Genomic DNA, 13,020 nt, shown 5'->3' with positions numbered 1-13,020 from the left:
AGGGGGTTAGTGTTGTTTGATGTTAGGGGTTTAGGGTTGTTTGTTGTTAGTGGGTTAGGGTTGTTTGTTGTTAGTGGGTTAGTGTTTTTGGTTTTCAGGGGTTAGGGTTGTTTGTTGTTAGGGGGATAGTGTTGTTTGTTGTTAGGGTGTTAGTGGTTTGTGTTGTTAGGGGGTTAGTGTTGTTTGATGTTAGGGGTTTAGGGTTGTTTGTTGTTAGGGGGTTAGAGTTGTTTGTTGTTAGGGTGTTAGTGTTGTTTGATGTTAGGGGTTTAGGGTTGTTTGTTGTTAGGGGTTTAAGGTTGTTTCTTGTTGGGGTTTAGTGGTTTTTGTTGTTAGGGTGTTAGTGTTGTTTGTTGTTAGGGTGTTAGTGGTTTGTGTTGTTAGGGGGTTAGTGTTGTTTGATGTTAGGGGTTTAGGGTTGTTTGTTGTTAGGGGTTTAAGGTTGTTTCTTGTTGGGGTTTAGTGGTTTTTGTTGTTAGGGTGTTAGTGTTGTTTGATGTTAGGGGTTTAGGGTTGTTTGTTGTTAGGGGGTTAGAATTGTTTGTTGTGAGGGTGTTAGTGCTGTTTGATGTTAGGGGTTTAGGGTTGTTTGTTGTTAGGGGTTTAAGGTTGTTTCTTGTTGGGGTTTAGTGGTTTTTGTTGTTAGGGTGTTAGTGTTGTTTGTTGTTAGGGTGTTAGTGGTTTGTGTTGTTAGGGGGTTAGTGTTGTTTGATGTTAGGGGTTTAGGGTTGTTTGTTGTTAGGGGGTTAGAGTTGTTTGTTGTTAGGGTGTTAGTGTTGTTTGTTGTTAGGGGTTTAGGGTTGTTTGTTGTTAGGGGGTTAGAGATGTTTGTTGTTAGGGTGTTAGTGTTGTTTGATGTTAGGGGTTTAGGGTTGTTTGTTGTTAGTGGGTTAGGGTTGTTTGTTGTTAGTGGGTTAGTGTTTTTGGTTTTCAGGGGTTAGGGTTGTTTGTTGTTTGGGGGTTAGTGTTTGTTGTTAGGGGGTTAGGGTTGTTTGTTGTTACGGTGTTAGTGGTTTGTGTTGTTAGCGTGTTAGTGTTGTTTGATGTTAGGGGTTTAGGGTTTTTTGTTGTTAGGGGGTTAGGGTTGTTTGTTGTTAGTGGGTTAGGGTTGTTTGTTGTTAGTGGGTTAGTGTTTTTGGTTTTCAGGGGTTAGGGTTGTTTGTTGTTAGGGGGTTAGTGTTGTTTGTTGTTAGGGTGTTAGTGGTTTGTGTTGTTAGGGGGTTAGTGTTGTTTGATGTTAGGGGTTTAGGGTTGTTTGTTGTTAGGGGGTTAGAGTTGTTTGTTGTTAGGGTGTTAGTGTTGTTTGATGTTAGGGGTTTAGGGTTGTTTGTTGTTAGTGGGTTAGGGTTGTTTGTTGTTAGTGGGTTAGTGTTTTTGGTTTTCAGGGGTTAGGGTTGTTTGTTGTTAGGGGGTTAGTGTTGTTTGTTGTTAGGGTGTTAGTGGTTTGTGTTGTTAGGGGGTTAGTGTTGTTTGATGTTAGGGGTTTAGGGTTGTTTGTTGTTAGGGGATTAGAGTTGTTTGTTGTTAGGGTGTTAGTGTTGTTTGATGTTAGGGGTTTAGGGTTGTTTGTTGTTAGGGGTTTAAGGTTGTTTCTTGTTGGGGTTTAGTGGTTTTTGTTGTTAGGGTGTTAGTGTTGTTTGTTGTTAGGGTGTTAGTGGTTTGTGTTGTTAGGGGGTTAGTGTTGTTTGATGTTAGGGGTTTAGGGTTGTTTGTTGTTAGGGGTTTAAAGTTGTTTCTTGTTGGGGTTTAGTGGTTTTTGTTGTTAGGGTGTTAGTGTTGTTTGATGTTAGGGGTTTAGGGTTGTTTGTTGTTAGGGGGTTAGAGTTGTTTGTTGTTAGGGTGTTAGTGCTGTTTGATGTTAGGGGTTTAGGGTTGTTTGTTGTGAGGGGTTTAAGGTTGTTTCTTGTTGGGGTTTAGTGGTTTTTGTTGTTAGGGTGTTAGTGTTGTTTGTTGTTAGGGTGTTAGTGGTTTGTGTTGTTAGGGGTTAGTGTTGTTTGATGTTAGGGGTTTAGGGTTGTTTGTTGTTAGGGGTTTAAGGTTGTTTCTTGTTGGGGTTTAGTGGTTTTTGTTGTTAGGGTGTTAGTGTTGTTTGATGTTAGGGGTTTAGGGTTGTTTGTTGTTAGGGGGTTAGAGTTGTTTGTTGTTAGGGTGTTAGTGTTGTTTGATGTTAGGGGTTTAGGGTTGTTTGTTGTTAGTGGGTTAGGGTTGTTTGTTGTTAGTGGGTTAGTGTTTTTGGTTTTCAGGGGTTAGGGTTGTTTGTTGTTAGGGGGTTAGTGTTGTTTGTTGTTAGGGTGTTAGTGGTTTGTGTTGTTAGGGGGTTAGTGTTGTTTGATGTTAGGGGTTTAGGGTTGTTTGTTGTTAGGGGATTAGAGTTGTTTGTTCTTAGGGTGTTAGTGTTGTTTGATGTTAGGGGTTTAGGGTTGTTTGTTGTTAGGGGTTTAAGGTTGTTTCTTGTTGGGGTTTAGTGGTTTTTGTTGTTAGGGTGTTAGTGTTGTTTGTTGTTAGGGTGTTAGTGGTTTGTGTTGTTAGGGGGTTAGTGTTGTTTGATGTTAGGGGTTTAGGGTTGTTTGTTGTTAGGGGTTTAAAGTTGTTTCTTGTTGGGGTTTAGTCGTTTTTGTTGTTAGGGTGTTAGTGTTGTTTGTTGTTAGGGTGTTAGTGGTTTGTGTTGTTAGGGGTTAGTGTTGTTTGATGTTAGGGGTTTAGGGTTGTTTGTTGTTAGTGGGTTAGGGTTGTTTGTTGTTAGTTGGTTAGTATTTTTGGTTTTCAGGGGTTAGGGTTGTTTGTTGTTTGGGGGTTAGTGTTTGTTGTTAGGGGGTTAGGGTTGTTTGTTGTTAGGGTGTTAGTGCTGTTTGATGTTAGGGGTTTAGGGTTGTTTGTTGTTAGGGGTTTAAGGTTGTTTCTTGTTGGGGTTTAGTGGTTTTTGTTGTTAGGGTGTTAGTGTTGTTTGATGTTAGGGGTTTAGGGTTGTTTGTTGTTTGGGGGGTTAGAGTTGTTTGTTGTTAGGGTGTTAGTGTTGTTTGATGTTAGGGGTTTAGGGTTGTTTGTTGTTAGGGGTTTAAGGTTGTTTCTTGTTGGGGTTTAGTGGTTTTTGTTGTTAGGGTGTTAGTGTTGTTTGTTGTTAGGGTGTTAGTGGTTTGTGTTGTTAGGGGGTTAGTGTTGTTTGATGTTAGGGGTTTAGGGTTGTTTGTTGTTAGTGGGTTAGGGTTGTTTGTTGTTAGTGGGTTAGTGTTTTTGGTTTTCAGGGGTTAGGGTTGTTTGTTGTTAGGGGGATAGTGTTGTTTGTTGTTAGGGTGTTAGTGGTTTGTGTTGTTAGGGGGTTAGTGTTGTTTGATGTTAGGGGTTTAGGGTTGTTTGTTGTTAGGGGGTTAGAGTTGTTTGTTGTTAGGGTGTTAGTGTTGTTTGATGTTAGGGGTTTAGGGTTGTTTGTTGTTAGGGGTTTAAGGTTGTTTCTTGTTGGGGTTTAGTGGTTTTTGTTGTTAGGGTGTTAGTGTTGTTTGTTGTTAGGGTGTTAGTGGTTTGTGTTGTTAGGGGGTTAGTGTTGTTTGATGTTAGGGGTTTAGGGTTGTTTGTTGTTAGGGGTTTAAGGTTGTTTCTTGTTGGGGTTTAGTGGTTTTTGTTGTTAGGGTGTTAGTGTTGTTTGATGTTAGGGGTTTAGGGTTGTTTGTTGTTAGGGGGTTAGAATTGTTTGTTGTTAGGGTGTTAGTGCTGTTTGATGTTAGGGGTTTAGGGTTGTTTGTTGTTAGGGGTTTAAGGTTGTTTCTTGTTGGGGTTTAGTGGTTTTTGTTGTTAGGGTGTTAGTGTTGTTTGTTGTTAGGGTGTTAGTGGTTTGTGTTGTTAGGGGGTTAGTGTTGTTTGATGTTAGGGGTTTAGGGTTGTTTGTTGTTAGGGGGTTAGAGTTGTTTGTTGTTAGGGTGTTAGTGTTGTTTGTTGTTAGGGGTTTAGGGTTGTTTGTTGTTAGGGGGTTAGAGTTGTTTGTTGTTAGGGTGTTAGTGTTGTTTGATGTTAGGGGTTTAGGGTTGTTTGTTGTTAGTGGGTTAGGGTTGTTTGTTGTTAGTGGGTTAGTGTTTTTGGTTTTCAGGGGTTAGGGTTGTTTGTTGTTTGGGGGTTAGTGTTTGTTGTTAGGGGGTTAGGGTTGTTTGTTGTTACGGTGTTAGTGGTTTGTGTTGTTAGCGTGTTAGTGTTGTTTGATGTTAGGGGTTTAGGGTTTTTTGTTGTTAGGGGGTTAGGGATGTTTGTTGTTAGGGTGTTAGTGTTGTTTGTTGTTAGGGGGTTAGGGTTGTTTCTTGTTACGGGGTTAGTGTTGTTTGTTGTTACGGGGTTAGGGTAGTTTCTTGTTAGGGGTTTAGGGTTGTTTGTTGTTAGGGGTTTAGGGTTGTTTCTTGTTGGGGTTTAGTGGTTTTTGTTGTTAGGGTGTTAGTGTTGTTTCTTGTTAGGGTGTTAGTGGTTTGTGTTGTTAGGGGGTTAGTGTTGTTTGATGTTAGGGGTTTAGGGTTGTTTGTTGTTAGGGGGTTAGAGTTGTTTGTTGTTGGGGTTTAGTGGTTTTTGTTGTTAGGGTGTTAGTGTTGTTTGTTGTTAGGGTGTTAGTGGTTTGTGTTGTTAGGGGGTTAGTGTTGTTTGATGTTAGGGGTTTAGGGTTGTTTGTTGTTAGTGGGTTAGGGTTGTTTGTTGTTAGTGGGTTAGTGTTTTTGGTTTTCAGGGGTTAGGGTTGTTTGTTGTTTGGGGGTTAGTGTTTGTTGTTAGGGGGTTAGGGTTGTTTGTTGTTAGGGTGTTAGTGGTTTGTGTTGTTAGGGTGTTAGTGTTGTTTGATGTTAGGGGTTTAGGGTTGTTTGTTGTTAGGGTGTTAGTGTTGTTTGTTTTTAGGGTGTTAGTGGTTTGTGTTGTTAGGGGGTTAGTGTTGTTTGATGTTAGGGGTTTAGGGTTGTTTGTTGTTAGGGGGTTAGAGTTGTTTGTTGTTAGGGTGTTAGTGTTGTTTGTTGTTAGGGGTTTAGGGTTGTTTGTTGTTAGGGGTTTAAGGTTGTTTCTTGTTGGGGTTTAGTGGTTTTTGTTGTTAGGGTGTTAGTGTTGTTTGTTGTTAGGGTGTTAGTGGTTTGTGTTGTTAGGGGGTTAGTGTTGTTTGATGTTAGGGGTTTAGGGTTGTTTGTTGTTAGGGGGTTAGAGTTGTTTGTTGTTAGGGTGTTAGTGTTGTTTGTTGTTAGGGGTTTAGGGTTGTTTGTTGTTAGGGGTTTAAGGTTGTTTCTTGTTGGGGTTTAGTGGTTTTTGTTGTTAGGGTGTTAGTGTTGTTTGATGTTAGGGGTTTAGGGCTGTTTGTTGTTAGGGGGTTAGAGTTGTTTGTTGTTAGGGTGTTAGTGTTGTTTGATGTTAGGGGTTTAGGGTTGTTTGTTGTTAGGGGTTTAAGGTTGTTTCTTGTTGGGGTTTAGTGGTTTTTGTTGTTAGGGTGTTAGTGTTGTTTGTTGTTAGGGTGTTAGTGGTTTGTGTTGTTAGGGGGTTAGTGTTGTTTGATGTTAGGGGTTTAGGGTTGTTTGTTGTTAGGGGTTTAAGGTTGTTTCTTGTTGGGGTTTAGTGGTTTTTGTTGTTAGGGTGTTAGTGTTGTTTGATGTTAGGGGTTTAGGGTTGTTTGTTGTTAGGGGGTTAGAGTTGTTTGTTGTTAGGGTGTTAGTGTTGTTTGATGTTAGGGGTTTAGGGTTGTTTGTTGTTAGGGGTTTAAGGTTGTTTCTTGTTGGGGTTTAGTGGTTTTTGTTGTTAGGGTGTTAGTGTTGTTTGTTGTTAGGGTGTTAGTGGTTTGTGTTGTTAGGGGGTTAGTGTTGTTTGATGTTAGGGGTTTAGGGTTGTTTGTTGTTAGTGGGTTAGGGTTGTTTGTTGTTAGTGGGTTAGTGTTTTTGGTTTTCAGGGGTTAGGGTTGTTTGTTGTTAGGGGGTTAGTGTTGTTTGTTGTTAGGGTGTTAGTGGTTTGTGTTGTTAGGGGTTAGTGTTGTTTGATGTTAGGGGTTTAGGGTTGTTTCTTGTTAGTGGGTTAGGGTTGTTTGTTGTTAGTTGGTTAGTGTTTTTGGTTTTCAGGGGTTAGGGTTGTTTGTTGTTTGGGGGTTAGTGTTTGTTGTTAGGGGGTTAGGGTTGTTTGTTGTTAGGGTGTTAGTGCTGTTTGATGTTAGGGGTTTAGGGTTGTTTGTTGTTAGGGGTTTAAGGTTGTTTCTTGTTGGGGTTTAGTGGTTTTTGTTGTTAGGGTGTTAGTGTTGTTTGATGTTAGGGGTTTAGGGTTGTTTGTTGTTAGGGGGTTAGAGTTGTTTGTTGTTAGGGTGTTAGTGTTGTTTGATGTTAGGGGTTTAGGGTTGTTTGTTGTTAGGGGTTTAAGGTTGTTTCTTGTTGGGGTTTAGTGGTTTTTGTTGTTAGGGTGTTAGTGTTGTTTGTTGTTAGGGTGTTAGTGGTTTGTGTTGTTAGGGGGTTAGTGTTGTTTGATGTTAGGGGTTTAGGGTTGTTTGTTGTTAGTGGGTTAGGGTTGTTTGTTGTTAGTGGGTTAGTGTTTTTGGTTTTCAGGGGTTAGGGTTGTTTGTTGTTAGGGGGATAGTGTTGTTTGTTGTTAGGGTGTTAGTGGTTTGTGTTGTTAGGGGGTTAGTGTTGTTTGATGTTAGGGGTTTAGGGTTGTTTGTTGTTAGGGGGTTAGAGTTGTTTGTTGTTAGGGTGTTAGTGTTGTTTGATGTTAGGGGTTTAGGGTTGTTTGTTGTTAGGGGTTTAAGGTTGTTTCTTGTTGGGGTTTAGTGGTTTTTGTTGTTAGGGTGTTAGTGTTGTTTGTTGTTAGGGTGTTAGTGGTTTGTGTTGTTAGGGGGTTAGTGTTGTTTGATGTTAGGGGTTTAGGGTTGTTTGTTGTTAGGGGTTTAAGGTTGTTTCTTGTTGGGGTTTAGTGGTTTTTGTTGTTAGGGTGTTAGTGTTGTTTGATGTTAGGGGTTTAGGGTTGTTTGTTGTTAGGGGGTTAGAATTGTTTGTTGTTAGGGTGTTAGTGCTGTTTGATGTTAGGGGTTTAGGGTTGTTTGTTGTTAGGGGTTTAAGGTTGTTTCTTGTTGGGGTTTAGTGGTTTTTGTTGTTAGGGTGTTAGTGTTGTTTGTTGTTAGGGTGTTAGTGGTTTGTGTTGTTAGGGGGTTAGTGTTGTTTGATGTTAGGGGTTTAGGGTTGTTTGTTGTTAGGGGGTTAGAGTTGTTTGTTGTTAGGGTGTTAGTGTTGTTTGTTGTTAGGGGTTTAGGGTTGTTTGTTGTTAGGGGGTTAGAGTTGTTTGTTGTTAGGGTGTTAGTGTTGTTTGATGTTAGGGGTTTAGGGTTGTTTGTTGTTAGTGGGTTAGGGTTGTTTGTTGTTAGTGGGTTAGTGTTTTTGGTTTTCAGGGGTTAGGGTTGTTTGTTGTTTGGGGGTTAGTGTTTGTTGTTAGGGGGTTAGGGTTGTTTGTTGTTACGGTGTTAGTGGTTTGTGTTGTTAGCGTGTTAGTGTTGTTTGATGTTAGGGGTTTAGGGTTTTTTGTTGTTAGGGGGTTAGGGATGTTTGTTGTTAGGGTGTTAGTGTTGTTTGTTGTTAGGGGGTTAGGGTTGTTTCTTGTTACGGGGTTAGTGTTGTTTGTTGTTACGGGGTTAGGGTAGTTTCTTGTTAGGGGTTTAGGGTTGTTTGTTGTTAGGGGTTTAGGGTTGTTTCTTGTTGGGGTTTAGTGGTTTTTGTTGTTAGGGTGTTAGTGTTGTTTCTTGTTAGGGTGTTAGTGGTTTGTGTTGTTAGGGGGTTAGTGTTGTTTGATGTTAGGGGTTTAGGGTTGTTTGTTGTTAGGGGGTTAGAGTTGTTTGTTGTTGGGGTTTAGTGGTTTTTGTTGTTAGGGGGTTAGGGTTGTTTGTTGTTAGGGTGTTAGTGGTTTGTGTTGTTAGGGTGTTAGTGTTGTTTGATGTTAGGGGTTTAGGGTTGTTTGTTGTTAGGGTGTTAGTGTTGTTTGTTTTTAGGGTGTTAGTGGTTTGTGTTGTTAGGGGGTTAGTGTTGTTTGATGTTAGGGGTTTAGGGTTGTTTGTTGTTAGGGGGTTAGAGTTGTTTGTTGTTAGGGTGTTAGTGTTGTTTGTTGTTAGGGGTTTAGGGTTGTTTGTTGTTAGGGGTTTAAGGTTGTTTCTTGTTGGGGTTTAGTGGTTTTTGTTGTTAGGGTGTTAGTGTTGTTTGTTGTTAGGGTGTTAGTGGTTTGTGTTGTTAGGGGGTTAGTGTTGTTTGATGTTAGGGGTTTAGGGTTGTTTGTTGTTAGGGGGTTAGAGTTGTTTGTTGTTAGGGTGTTAGTGTTGTTTGTTGTTAGGGGTTTAGGGTTGTTTGTTGTTAGGGGTTTAAGGTTGTTTCTTGTTGGGGTTTAGTGGTTTTTGTTGTTAGGGTGTTAGTGTTGTTTGATGTTAGGGGTTTAGGGCTGTTTGTTGTTAGGGGGTTAGAGTTGTTTGTTGTTAGGGTGTTAGTGTTGTTTGATGTTAGGGGTTTAGGGTTGTTTGTTGTTAGGGGTTTAAGGTTGTTTCTTGTTGGGGTTTAGTGGTTTTTGTTGTTAGGGTGTTAGTGTTGTTTGTTGTTAGGGTGTTAGTGGTTTGTGTTGTTAGGGGGTTAGTGTTGTTTGATGTTAGGGGTTTAGGGTTGTTTGTTGTTAGGGGTTTAAGGTTGTTTCTTGTTGGGGTTTAGTGGTTTTTGTTGTTAGGGTGTTAGTGTTGTTTGATGTTAGGGGTTTAGGGTTGTTTGTTGTTAGGGGGTTAGAGTTGTTTGTTGTTAGGGTGTTAGTGTTGTTTGATGTTAGGGGTTTAGGGTTGTTTGTTGTTAGGGGTTTAAGGTTGTTTCTTGTTGGGGTTTAGTGGTTTTTGTTGTTAGGGTGTTAGTGTTGTTTGTTGTTAGGGTGTTAGTGGTTTGTGTTGTTAGGGGGTTAGTGTTGTTTGATGTTAGGGGTTTAGGGTTGTTTGTTGTTAGTGGGTTAGGGTTGTTTGTTGTTAGTGGGTTAGTGTTTTTGGTTTTCAGGGGTTAGGGTTGTTTGTTGTTAGGGGGTTAGTGTTGTTTGTTGTTAGGGTGTTAGTGGTTTGTGTTGTTAGGGGGTTAGTGTTGTTTGATGTTAGGGGTTTAGGGTTGTTTGTTGTTAGGGGGTTAGAGTTGTTTGTTGTTAGGGTGTTAGTGTTGTTTGATGTTAGGGGTTTAGGGTTGTTTGTTGTTAGTGGGTTAGGGTTGTTTGTTGTTAGTGGGTTAGTGTTTTTGGTTTTCAGGGGTTAGGGTTGTTTGTTGTTAGGGGGTTAGTGTTGTTTGTTGTTAGGGTGTTAGTGGTTTGTGTTGTTAGGGGGTTAGTGTTGTTTGATGTTAGGGGTTTAGGGTTGTTTGTTGTTAGGGGGTTAGAGTTGTTTGTTGTTAGGGTGTTAGTGTTGTTTGATGTTAGGGGTTTAGGGTTGTTTGTTGTTAGGGGTTTAAGGTTGTTTCTTGTTGGGGTTTAGTGGTTTTTGTTGTTAGGGTGTTAGTGTTGTTTGTTGTTAGGGTGTTAGTGGTTTGTGTTGTTAGGGGGTTAGTGTTGTTTGATCTTAGGGGTTTAGGGTTGTTTGTTGTTAGGGGTTTAAGGTTGTTTCTTGTTGGGGTTTAGTGGTTTTTGTTGTTAGGGTGTTAGTGTTGTTTCATGTTAGGGGTTTAGGGTTGTTTGTTGTTAGGGGGTTAGAGTTGTTTGTTGTTAGGGTGTGAGTGCTGTTTGATGTTAGGGGTTTAGGGTTGTTTGTTGTTAGGGGTTTAAGGTTGTTTCTTGTTGGGGTTTAGTGGTTTTTGTTGTTAGGGTGTTAGTGTTGTTTGTTGTTAGGGTGTTAGTGGTTTGTGTTGTTAGGGGGTTAGTGTTGTTTGATGTTAGGGGTTTAGGGTTGTTTGTTGTTAGTGGGTTAGGGTTGTTTGTTGTTAGTGGGTTAGTGTTTTTGGTTTTCAGGGGTTAGGGTTGTTTGTTGTTTGGGGGTTAGTGTTTGTTGTTAGGGGGCTAGTGTTGTTTGTTGTTAGGGTGTTAGTGGTTTGTGTTGTTAGGGTGTTAGTGTTGTTTGATGTTAGGGGTTTAGGGTTGTTTGTTGTTAGGGGTTTAAGGTTGTTTCTTGTTGGGGTTTAGTTGTTTTTGCTGTTAGGGTGTTAGTGTTGTTTGTTGTTAGGGTGTTAGTGGTTTGTGTTGTTAAGGGGTTAGTGTTGTTTGATGTTAGGGGTTTAGGGTTGTTTGTTGTTAGGGGTTTAAGGTTGTTTCTTGTTGGGGTTTAGTGGTTTTTGTTGTTAGGGTGTTAGTGTTGTTTGATGTTAGGGGTTTAGGGTTGTTTGTTGTTAGGGGGTTAGAGTTGTTTGTTGTTAGGGTGTTAGTGTTGTTTGATGTTAGGGGTTTAGGGTTGTTTGTTGTTAGGGGTTTAAGGTTGTTTCTTGTTGGGGTTTAGTGGTTTTTGTTGTTAGGGTGTTAGAGTTGTTTGTTGTTAGGGTGTTAGTGGTTTGTGTTGTTAGGGGGTTAGTGTTGTTTGATGTTAGGGGTTTAGGGTTGTTTGTTGTTAGTGGGTTAGGGTTGTTTGTTGTTAGTGGGTTAGTGTTTTTGGTTTTCAGGGGTTAGGGTTGTTTGTTGTTGGGGGTTACTGTTGTTTGTTGTTAGGGTGTTAGTGGTTTGTGCTGTTAGGGGGTTAGTGTTGTTTGATGTTAGGCGTTTAGGGTTGTTTGTTGTTAGGGGGTTAGAGTTGTTTGTTGTTAGGGTGTTAGTGTTGTTTGATGTTAGGGGTTTAGGGTTGTTTGTTGTTAGGGGTTTAAGGTTGTTTCTTGTGGGGGTTTAGTGGTTTTTGTTGTTAGGGTGTTAGTGTTGTTTGTTGTTAGGGTGTTAGTGGTTTTTGTTGTTAGGGGGTTAGTGTTGTTTGATGTTAGGGGTTTAGGGTTGTTTGTTGTTAGGGGTTTAAGGTTGTTTCTTGTTGGGGTTTAGTGGTTTTTGTTGTTAGGGTGTTAGTGTTGTTTGTTGTTAGGGTGTTAGTGTTGTTTGTTGTTAGGGTGTTAGTGGTTTGTGTTGTTAGGGGGTTAGTGTTGTTTGATGTTAGGGGTTTAGGGTTGTTTGTTGTTAGGGGGTTAGAGTTGTTTGTTGTTAGGGTGTTAGTGTTGTTTGTTGTTAGGGGTTTAGGGTTGTTTGTTGTTAGGGGTTTAAGGTTGTTTCTTGTTGGGGTTTAGTGGTTTTTGTTGTTAGGGTGTTAGTGTTGTTTGATGTTAGGGGTTTAGGGTTGTTTGTTGTTAGTGGGTTAGGGTTGTTTGTTGTTAGTGGGTTAGTGTTTTTGGTTTTCAGGGGTTAGGGTTGTTTGTTGTTAGGGGGTTAGTGTTGTTTGTTGTTAGGGTGTTAGTGGTTTGTGTTGTTAGGGGGTTAGTGTTGTTTGATGTTAGGGGTTTAGGGTTGTTTGTTGTTAGGGGGTTAGAGTTGTTTGTTGTTAGGGTGTTAGTGTTGTTTGATGTTAGGGGTTTAGGGTTGTTTGTTGTTAGGGGTTTAAGGTTGTTTCTTGTTGGGGTTTAGTGGTTTTTGTTGTTAGGGTGTTAGTGTTGTTTGTTGTTAGGGTGTTAGTGGTTTGTGTTGTTAGGGGGTTAGTGTTGTTTGATCTTAGGGGTTTAGGGTTGTTTGTTGTTAGGGGTTTAAGGTTGTTTCTTGTTGGGGTTTAGTGGTTTTTGTTGTTAGGGTGTTAGTGTTGTTTGATGTTAGGGGTTTAGGGTTGTTTGTTGTTAGGGGGTTAGAGTTGTTTGTTGTTAGGGTGTTAGTGCTGTTTGATGTTAGGGGTTTAGGGTTGTTTGTTGTTAGGGGTTTAAGGTTGTTTCTTGTTGGGGTTTAGTGGTTTTTGTTGTTAGGGTGTTAGTGTTGTTTGTTGTTAGGGTGTTAGTGGTTTGTGTTGTTAGGGGGTTAGTGTTGTTTGATGTTAGGGGTTTAGGGTTGTTTGTTGTTAGTGGGTTAGGGTTGTTTGTTGTTAGTGGGTTAGTGTTTTTGGTTTTCAGGGGTTAGGGTTGTTTGTTGTTTGGGGGTTAGTGTTTGTTGTTAGGGGGCTAGTGTTGTTTGTTGTTAGGGTGTTAGTGGTTTGTGTTGTTAGGGTGTTAGTGTTGTTTGATGTTAGGGGTTTAGGGTTGTTTGTTGTTAGGGGTTTAAGGTTGTTTCTTGTTGGGGTTTAGTTGTTTTTGCTGTTAGGGTGTTAGTGTTGTTTGTTGTTAGGGTGTTAGTGGTTTGTGTTGTTAAGGGGTTAGTGTTGTTTGATGTTAGGGGTTTAGGGTTGTTTGTTGTTAGGGGTTTAAGGTTGTTTCTTGTTGGGGTTTAGTGGTTTTTGTTGTTAGGGTGTTAGTGTTGTTTGATGTTAGGGGTTTAGGGTTGTTTGTTGTTAGGGGGTTAGAGTTGTTTGTTGTTAGGGTGTTAGTGTTGTTTGATGTTAGGGGTTTAGGGTTGTTTGTTGTTAGGGGTTTAAGGTTGTTTCTTGTTGGGGTTTAGTGGTTTTTGTTGTTAGGGTGTTAGAGTTGTTTGTTGTTAGGGTGTTAGTGGTTTGTGTTGTTAGGGGGTTAGTGTTGTTTGATGTTAGGGGTTTAGGGTTGTTTGTTGTTAGTGGGTTAGGGTTGTTTGTTGTTAGTGGGTTAGTGTTTTTGGTTTTCAGGGGTTAGGGTTGTTTGTTGTTTGGGGGTTAGTGTTTGTTGTTAGGGGGCTAGTGTTGTTTGTTGTTAGGGTGTTAGTGGTTTGTGTTGTTAGGGTGTTAGTGTTGTTTGATGTTAGGGGTTTAGGGTTGTTTGTTGTTAGGGGTTTAAGGTTGTTTCTTGTTGGGGTTTAGTTGTTTTTGCTGTTAGGGTGTTAGTGTTGTTTGTTGTTAGGGTGTTAGTGGTTTGTGTTGTTAAGGGGTTAGTGTTGTTTGATGTTAGGGGTTTAGGGTTGTTTGTTGTTAGGGGTTTAAGGTTGTTTCTTGTTGGGGTTTAGTGGTTTTTGTTGTTAGGGTGTTAGTGTTGTTTGATGTTAGGGGTTTAGGGTTGTTTGTTGTTAGGGGGTTAGAGTTGTTTGTTGTTAGGGTGTTAGTGTTGT

Source organism: Elephas maximus, chromosome 17 (genome assembly GCF_024166365.1).
Source record: "Elephas maximus indicus isolate mEleMax1 chromosome 17, mEleMax1 primary haplotype, whole genome shotgun sequence".
Classification (NCBI taxonomy): Eukaryota; Metazoa; Chordata; class Mammalia; order Proboscidea; family Elephantidae; genus Elephas; species Elephas maximus.
The sequence above is the reverse complement of the archived record's forward strand: the minus strand, read 5'-3'. Positions refer to the sequence as shown.